The sequence below is a fragment of the Entelurus aequoreus genome, linkage group LG20 (genome assembly GCF_033978785.1).
Source record: "Entelurus aequoreus isolate RoL-2023_Sb linkage group LG20, RoL_Eaeq_v1.1, whole genome shotgun sequence".
Taxonomy (NCBI): Eukaryota; Metazoa; Chordata; class Actinopteri; order Syngnathiformes; family Syngnathidae; genus Entelurus; species Entelurus aequoreus.
Window position 1 is genome coordinate 24550154 of NC_084750.1, and position 10296 is coordinate 24560449.

At 38.5% G+C, this 10296-nt stretch overlaps 1 protein-coding gene across 4 annotated transcripts in view; it reads left to right on the top strand.

Moving 5' to 3' along the window:
- Positions 1-580, top strand: part of cep192 (centrosomal protein 192) — a 97982-nt gene extending 97402 nt beyond the window's left edge. For all 4 annotated transcript variants that reach the window (XM_062029704.1, XM_062029705.1, XM_062029706.1 and 1 more), the window contains one exon: positions 1-580. This exon is cut by the window's left edge and continues 445 nt beyond it. The gene's annotated coding sequence lies outside the window, so the exon portion shown is untranslated.
- Positions 581-10296: the final 9716 nt, after the last annotated feature.

Genomic DNA, 10296 nt, shown 5'->3' on the forward strand with positions numbered 1-10296 from the left:
TCAACTGATCTGATCAGCTGTTCAAAGTCGTTTTTTCAGAATTTAGTGGCCGGCTGCGAAAAAATCCGTACAAGTTGAATAATGAGTTGGAGTGCTTGAGAAAGTGAGAATCAGAATGTGGAGCTGTCATTGACTTTTAACATCTTGCACATCACAACCAATGTTGCAAGTGCTGACAAGTGTTAGTGTTCTAAAGTATTTGACAACTACTAATAGTCAAATATCTATAGTCCAATCTCTCTGGCCTGCTTTGCTTTTAGTAAACAAACTTTGGTCATCCGTCATGATGGCCGACATCTTGTTTGTAGACAATTAGTATTTGCTTCAGCTTCAGTTACACTACAATATTTGGACTGGTTATGGTTACCATAGCAACCCTTCTTCACTGGTCCACACACTGAAGCATATTTGGGGTGAATATCACTCACTGTATGTACGTTAGTATTGTGTTCGACATTTAGATGATTGGACTTGTTCTCATCATTCACACTTTGCACAATATTTGATTGCAATATGTAAATATATATTGTAGTGGTCTTTTGAAATAAACTCTTTTATAACACCAGGTGTCTTTGTTGCTCGTGCTGCGGAATTGTCACCAATGTTTGTGAGTCGTTGTGATGATTCATCTTACCGTGATGAATTATTCACTAAAAAGTAAATACAAGTAATAAGTAGATAAAAGTACAAGTGTCAGAATAATTGTATCTATGTTATCACAAAACTTTGTGTTACATTGAGTTCAGCTCGCCCTGCGAGAGGACACAAGCTGTCTTTGATCTTACCAAGCAAAAGGCTTGTAAAACTCCACTGTGTAGGATGGGAAGCGACATGAAGGTGTGGGTTTCTTTGATGTATTGTAATCCACAGGAAGATTTTATCTTGACCCGAGATCTACAAAGCGGAGAGGAGGGAGTGCCTGACCCCCCCCCCCCCCTCCCGGTGACCTTTTCTTTGAAATGTTTTACGACCTTTTCTCTGAACTGTTTTGTAACCAAAGGCGATGGCTGTTTACGACCCCCCTCCCTTAGAAACAACTGTTGCCATGTAATCAGGGAAAGTCCAAATAAAAGAGGAGGCGTACAATCTTTCATCAGAGCGTGGTGGGACACTGGACAAGTTTGAGTTTATTTCGAACATGCAAGCATAGGGTACAGGTCTACGCGTTTCTCCTCATTTGAGCTAAATAGAATTCTGTCTCTGTTTAATTCCTTCCTTCCTTGTCTTGTTTAATATATATCATCAGTGTTTGAACCTGACAACAAGTAGATACAATTAGTAATTACATTTACTAGTAGATAAATTAAGTACATTTACAAGGAGATCAAATTAATAAGTAAAAAAAAATACAAGTAGATGCAATTAATAAATAGATAAAAGTACAATTTGATACAATTAATAAGGAAATAGAAGTACAAGTAGATACTTTTATCTACTTATTGTAAGTGCAGTGGGTACGGAAAGTATTTAGACCACTTTAAATGTTTCACTCTTTGTTTCATTAATTTTATTTCTCATTGATATACACTCAGCACCCCATCTTGACAGAAGTGTATAATTTTTTTGCCATTTTAAAAAAAAAACCCCAAAAAAACGCATGTACGTATGTATTTAATTATAACTGGGGATCTGAACACAGATATTCAACGCAGAGATGCGCCTTTCTTCAGATCCTACAGCGAGTTTTGTAATCTGCATGGTCTTTCCCAGCTAATAGCACTACCTACAAGGGTATGTGATTCCACCCAATCAACCATAGATCTCATTCTCACTTCAGACCGGCCTAAAATAAAAAATAGTGGGGTCATGATCTGTGGTCTTAGTGACCACTATCTAACCTTCTGCACCCGCAAAATAGCTAAACCTAAAGCCAATGGCCACATAACAGCCCAATCCAGATCCCTTAAAAAATACTCCAGTGATAATTTCAATTTAAAATTAGATGAGTGGGACTGGTCCCCTGTGCTCGCGAGCAACCTGGTCGATGTTGCTTGGGATCGCTTCAAAACGGCGTTCCTAAAGATACTAAATGACATGGCTCCCGTGAAAACAGTCATGAACCATGGATGAATCCGGACCTATTAGCTGCCATAAAAGACAGAGACAGAAAATACTCCTAATACCAAAAGTGTAAAACAGAAGTAGATAAACAACCCAATATTATCAACCTCAAATCACTCCTTTCAACTCTCAAAAAGCAATGCAATAAATTAAGAAATAAGTCAACCAATCTGACTAAATCCTTAAAAAAAATTACATTAACGACAAAATAGAGGAAAACACAAATAAGCCACGTGAGCTCTGGAAAATTCTCAACAACCAGCTTCCTTGTTGCAGCCAGAAACTTAAAACCAGACTTACCAACATCAGCATCAAGGAGGGTGACTCCCTCATTACAGACAAAATGGAGGTAGCTAGCAGGCTTAATGCCTTTTTCACCAGCATAGCCGCAACTCTTGTCAACAAGCTATCCCACCACTCTGGTCGCTTTGGTGTAGAACACATTAAAGCCTTCTACAGAAAGCTAGGAGTATCCAACGATGATTTCAAATTAGAAATGGTCACAGCTGATGAGGTGTTTAAAAAATTGAGCGCGCTCCACCCTAACAAGGCCACCGGCCTTGATAATATTCCCTCCAGATTCCTCAGGGACTCTGCCTCCATCATTGCCCCGATCATCACGCACATAATAAACCTATCAATTACACAAGGCCAAGTACCAAAAGATTTTAAGATAGCAAGAGTAACTCCCCTCTTTAAAAAAGGAAGCAAATTGGAACCTGGCAACTACCGACCTGTTTCTATTCTCAGTTCCATTTAGAAAGTAATGGAGAAAATAGTTTATGAACAGGTCGATAGTCACCTTGCCACTAATAAACTCATGTACAAATTCCAATCCGGCTTCAGAACTAACCACTCCACTGACACATGTCTTCTCTATCTGACCGACCACATCAAACATGAGGTGGACGCGGGCAAATACTGCGGCATGGTCATGCTGGACCTTCAGAAGGCCTTTGACACCGTTAACCACGCTATACTGTTGGATAAGCTCAGAGCAATCGGATTTAACAAAACCTCATGGAGCTGGATGCAATCTTACTTGGAGGGGAGGGAGCAGGTGGTAGAGGTAAACGGCACCGTGTCCCCCCCCCCCTCTCAGTGAGCTGTGGAGTCCCCCAAGGCAGTATATTGGGACCTTTACTGTTCGTAATATACATAAACGACATGTCATCGGCATGCGACTGTGAATTGTTCTTGTTTGCAGATGACTCTGCCTTGCTGGTATCAGACAGGGACAAGTCACAGGTGGAGAAAATCCTCAGTGCTGAGCTGTGTAGAACTTGCACCTGGCTCGCTGACAACAAGCTATCAATACACTTGGGTAAAACGGAATCCATCCTATTTGGCTCCCACATAAACCTTAAGAAAGTCAAAGACTTCACTATAAAAGTGGGTGACATTGTTATCACCAGGAAAGATGAGGTCACCTACCTAGGTTCCATTCTAGAGGCTAATCTTTCCTGTGATAAAATGGCAACCAAGGTAATTAAAAAGGTTAACCAACGAACGAGATTTCTCTACAGAATCTCCTCTCTGGTCAACAAAAGCACCTGGAGGATTCTGGCGGGAACTCTCGTTCAACCCTTCTTCGATTACGCATGCACCTCCTGGTACCCTAGCACCTCCAAAACCCTCAAATCTAAACTCCAAACATCTCAGAACAAGCTAGTCAGGTTACTTCTAGACCTCCACCCCAGATCCCACCTCACTCCTACCCACTTCTCCAAAGTGGGCTGGCTCAGGGTGGAGGACAGAGTAAAACAACTTGCACTGAGCCTAGTCTATAAAACCCGCTACACCTCCCTGATACCGAAGTACATGTCAAACTACTTCCTTAACGTAAATGACCGCCATAACCACAACACCAGGGGGAGCTCCACTAACCACGTTAAACCCAGATTCCGAACTAACAAAGGTCTTAACTCATTCTCTTTCTATGCCACATCAATGTGGAATGCGCTCCCAACAGGTATAAAAGAAAGGGCATCTCTATCCTCCTTCAAAACCGCACTAAAAGTTCACCTCCAGGCAGCTACAACCCTAAACTAACACCCTCCCCGGATTGCTAATAATCAAATGTAAACAATCAAATGCAGATACTTTTTCTTATGCCTTCTGATCTCTCTCTCTCTCTCTCTCTCTCTCTCTCTCTCTCTCTCTCTCTCTCTCTCTCTCTCTCTCTCTATGTCCACTACTTGCTGTCCAACCTAACCCCCCCCCCCTCCTCCACACCCCGGATTGTAAATAATGTAAAAAATTCAATGTGATTATCTTGTGTGATGACTGTATTATGATGATAGTATATATCTGATAGTATATATCTGTATCATGAATCAATTTAAGTGGACCCCGACTTAAGCAAGTTGAAAAACGTATTCGGGTGTTACCATTTAGTGGTCAATTGTACGGAATATGTACTTCACTCTGCAACCTACTAATAAAAGTGTCAATCAAGCAATCAATCAATCAAACTACTACTGTTACTTTGGTAGGAAGGTAATAGGCACATGCAATATGACAACACTTTTTTACTACTACTATTACTATTATTTTGGTAGGAAGGTAATAGGCACCTGCAACAGTAATATCAGGCCCGGCCCTAACCAATCCGGCGCCCTGGGCAAGATTTTAGGTGCCCCCCCCCCCCCCCAAATTAACAATCAGAATAGTTAACAAGATTAAAAAAAATATGAATAAATAAATGAATACAAAAAATAAAAAATGAATATCTAACAATTTATTGTCATCATTACAGTGAAATGCTGAATAGCAGAATGTAAAGTAACAGTATAATATATTATATGAGAATGTTATGTTATGATTATCTTTAACCGAATCACAGCAGTGCTGAAATTAAAAAACAGCATTCCCTCTCATGTGATGTTGCTTAATTAACATTAATGATGTGCTCTTTAACAACTAGGCTTACAACTATACCTAATATATAAAGGGGTGGAAAAGTGACTATTACCTGCAGGGCAAACATTAGCTAACCAGAAGGCAATAACAATGTAAACAAAAAACACCTGCTTAAAAGATCTAATACAAATGTCCCTGAGGAATGTAAGGTGGGAGTACTGTAATTACCTAACGTTACATTATTATTTTCCATAACAATTTAGCCCCCTCCACAATATTAACCCGACGTTAAAACAGAACTAGCTATTTATTGATTAGCAATTGCCGAATCATGTAACATTAGCTTAATGCTAAAAAGCCAGGTTACTATCACCAGTGTTGGGTTAGTTACTGAAAACCAGTAACTAGTTACAGTTACTAGTTACTTCATTTTAAAAGTAACTCAGTTACTTACACCAAAAAGTAATGCGTTACTGTGAAAAGTAACTATTTAGTTACTTCTTTTTTTCTTTTTTTTTTTTAAAGCTCCCATTAATGCCCTTTTAGCCTTCATTTCAGTACTGTTATTGCACTGGAGAATAATACAATGTGTTGATCAACTTGACATGCATTTGCATCACTGAACTCTGCTAAGCAATGTGGTCTACATACAACACACAAAGACAAAGATATGTTTCAAAGGGCCAATTTGTTTTTGGCCAGAACAAATTGACAAAACTATTTTAAATAGCTGCAACATAACATACATAAGTAACAAACAGCATAATGACAGCATAGCTGAAAAGCAAGAAAGGCACACACTACATACACAAAGCCTAACCATGCATTTTTTCCTCAAGGAATTCTGACACAAAATCATGTCTGAAGCCCAGAACACTCTACACATTTCCACAGTTTTAGTTTAGAGATAAGGAAAGATTGGCCTGGCCCTCTAGCATCCCTCTTTATGTTTGTGAACTTTATAGTCTATACATTTAGAGTGATGTGATAATCAAACACTCTAGAAGTCTAGAATGAAAGAGTATATAAGAGAATTGAAAGCAACGTTCCCTCTAAGGTGCGCGCCTGTGCAATTGCGCACTGCTCAAGCGTCCTGCGCACGGCAAATCTATGCCACGCACAAAATCAAATAAGTTGGTAGAGTGGCCGTGACAGCAATCGGAGGGTTACTGGGGTTCGATCCCCACCTTCTACCATCCTAGTCACGTCTGTTGTATCCTTGGGCAAGACACTTCACCCTTGCTCCTGATGGGTGCTGGTAGCGCCTTGCATGGCAGCTCCCTACATCAGTGTGTGAATGTGTGTGTGAATGGGTGAATGTGGAAATACTGTCCAAGCGCTTTGAGTACCTTGAAGGTAGAAAAGCGCTATACAAGTATAACCCATTTATCATTTAAAAAAATAAGCGCATAACAATTTTCGACACACGGACACGACAGAGAAAACAGTGTTCGTCATCATTGTTCAAATATTGTAACGTCTGTGGAGACGCTTTGAGGACATGAATTCCATCCATCACTTTACTGAGCAAAACTTTTTATTGTCGGCCATAAACACATCACCAAAACGTTAGTAAAAAAATGATATCTAGCAAAAGTGGTCATTTTCACCAGTACAAACCAGACCAAAGGCAACTTTGTTATATCAACAGCAGCCGCTCGCTCGTAATGTTGTAACAAATAATATTTCTATTAAATAGGCTTTACTTTGCATTTTAATTAACGTGGGATTATTTTTTGTATTTAAAAATAATAGTACCAACTTTTTTTTTTCTCTCTCCAACATTTGTGGCACTGGCGTGGCGCCCCCTGATGGACGGCGCCCTTAGCATTTGCTAAGTAATAAGTAAGTAATTTGCCCTGAGTAATATTACAACACATTTTTACTACTACTATTTCTTTGGTAGGAAGGTAATAGGCACCTGCAATAGCAATATGACAACCCCTTTTTACTACTACTACTTTTACTAAGACTCTTACTTTGGTAGGAGGGTAATAAGCACATTCAACAGCAATATGACAACACCTTTTCACTACTACTACTACTTTTACAACTACTATTACTTTGGTAGGAAGGTAATAGGCACTTGCAATAGCAATATGACAACACCTTTTTACTACTGCTACTTTTACTATTACTATTACTTTGGTAGAAGGGTAATAGGCACCTTCAACATCAATATGACAACACCTTTTTACTATTACTACTACTACTACTACTATCACTTTGGTAGGAGGGTAATAGGCACCTGCAACAGCAATATGACAACACCTTTTTACTATTACTTTTACTAGTACTATTACTTTGGTAGGAAGGTAATGGGCAACAGCAATATGACAACACCTTTTTACTACTAATACTTTACTTTTACTACCTACTATTTTGGTAGGAAGGTAATCAGCACCTGCAACAGCAGCTTAAAACACCTTTTTACCACTACTACTACTACTAGTAGTACTGCTACTCCTACCACTTTGGTAGAAAAGTAACAGGCACCTGCAACAACAGCATGACAATCTTTTTACTACTACTACAACCTTTTTTACTACTACTTTTACTAATACTACTTCAACGTTTTTACTACTTACTGCTACTTTAATTACTACTTTGTCTACTTTTACTACCACTACTACTATTACTACCACTACCACTATAAAGAATACAATTGACAACAACTTTTACTACTACAACTACAGCACTATGAGAATACTTTTTATTACCGCTACTACTATCTTGTTGATAAAGAAGCTAAGCTGTTACAATCAAAAAGTTTTATAAAGCAATCAACACAATTTTCACATCAAAAACAAAGATTTACTATTTAAAACATGTATGATCTATGTTAATGCTGGCTTTGAATTGACGTCACGTCACGTCTGATTGCCCAAACACATCAATATGTTATTGATGCACAAATAATTACAGCATTGTCCTTCATGATTAATATTTAATTGCTGTACCATCAAAATCTAAAAAAATAATGTACATCATACTTTTGTACTTCTGAGTACAGAAACAAGTGTGGTAGACCAGATAGTTTAAAAAGACCACTTCAGTGATGGTCAATCACTTAAATCTAGTAAAAAGTATTTATTCTTAAGAGTGTATGAGTCATTTCTTTACATCCACATAGCTTGCCATGATATCTGTAGGCCTGAAACCATACACTGTAAAAAATACGATTTGCAATTGTTGGACTAAATATAGTTTTCAAGTTAGTCAGACTCAAAAATAAGCTTTCACTACGTTGACTACCAAAACAGTGTCTGACCAGCAAACTTCTCTCTATCGTTGCATCAAAAGGTATTTTCAAGTCACTACATCAAGGATTTTTGAGTTCCATTTAGGCCAGGGGTTGGCAACCCGCTGCTCCAGAGCCGCATGCGGCTCTTTAGCGCCGCCCTAGTGGCTCTCTAAAGCTTTTTCAAAAATGTATGAAAAATTTAAAAAGATGAGGGGAAAAAATATATATTTTTTGTTTTAATATGGTTTCTGTAGGAGGACAAACATGACACAAACCTCCCCAATTGTTATAAAGCACACTGTTTGTATTAAACATGCTTCACTGATTCGAGTATTTGGCGAGCGCCGTTTTGTCCTACTAATTTTGGCGGTCCTTGAACTCACCTTAGTTTGTTTCCATGTATAACTTTCTCCGACTTTCTAGGACAGGGGTGGGCAATTAATTTTCACCGGGGGCCGCATAAGCAACCCGAGCACTGCTGGAGGGCCACACGACAATATTTCAATTAAATTTTGCTCAATATTATTTTTGATATACCGTAAGATAAATAATAATGATGATAATAATAATAATAATTAATAATAATAATAATAATTTAATTTAACCTAACTTAACTTTATACAAAAGCAGATTGCTTTTGATGGTCACTTTATCCTGCATTATCCAACATTTTTCCCCATCAGATTTGGACAACCATCTGTTGTTAAAAATAGTTTTTAATCATATTTATTTTATATTGTTTTTTATATTGGTTTTATATGTAATTGTTTTTTCTTTTTATTCAGTCATTGGTGGAGCTAAGGATAATATTTGAATATTGTTTGTAATATTGTTGTGCAGCACTTTGGAAACATTTTGTTGTTTAAATGTGCTATATAAATAAAGTGGATTGGATTGTCACACCTGCCAGCTCGTCCCAACACGCATTTACCTCTGTGAACAAGTCATTACCTGTGGTTGTCTCTTTAATTGACTGCATCAGAGCTCTCATCCAAAGTTAGCGAAAAACAGTCCATGTCTCCGGGCATTATCAGCGCAACAAAGTCCAATAAGCACTCCTTAATAAACTCTCCGTCAGAAAACGCCTTACTTTTTCTGGCGCTTTTGTGAGAAATGACGAAACTTGTCCTGACGGCTGCATCTCTGGGGGTGTGAAATATGGCACAAAGTCCTTGTTGGGTTTGCAGTTTTACCATCAACGCATCAGCCTCCCTTGCGCGCGCTTCATCAGACACATTCCGGTATTTTCCCTCGTGTTTCTTCGTGTAGTGGCGATTAAAATGATATTTAAACACAGCAACCTGTGTACCACACATTAAGCACACGGCTTTACCATTAATTTATGTAAAGAAATACTTGGCAGTCCATGTCTTGTTGGAAACACGCCATTCCTCATCAACTTTTCTTTTTTTAGCGTCTCATCACTTGTCTCTATGCACCTTCACTCACAGGTTCCCTCCGGACATACGGCATAAATAACACATTTCAAAATAAAAGCAGCACAGTTGAATTGCGCGCACGACATAGATGTTTTTTAAACTTTATTTTGTAATTTGTAATTGCGCCGTTCAATTCACTCACAATAATACAAATAACGCTTTTCAAAACAAAAGCAGCACCGTTGTATTGCACACTCGACATAGATACTTTTTAAAATGTATTTTGTAATTTATGATTGGCCTCACGCGGGCCGGACAGGGATGCGCAAAGGGCCGGATGCGGCCCGCGGGCCGTACAATGCCCAGGTCTGTTCTAGGACGTGTTTTATGCCACTTCTTTTTCTGTCTCATTTTGTCCACCAAACTTTTAACGTTGTGCGTGAATGCACAAAGGTGAGTTTTGTTGATGTTATTGACTTGTGTGGAGTGCTAATCAGACATATTTGGTCACTGCATGACTGCAAGCTAATCGATGCTAACATGCTATTTAGGCTAGCTATATGTACATATTGCATCACTATGCCTCATTTGTAGCTATATTTGAGTTCATTTAGTTTCCTTTAAGTCATCTCAATTCAATGTATATCTCATGACACACTATCTGTATGTAATATGGCTTTTAATTTGTTGCGGCTCCAGACAGATTTGTTTTTGTATTTTTGGTCCAATATGGCTCTTTCAACATTTTGG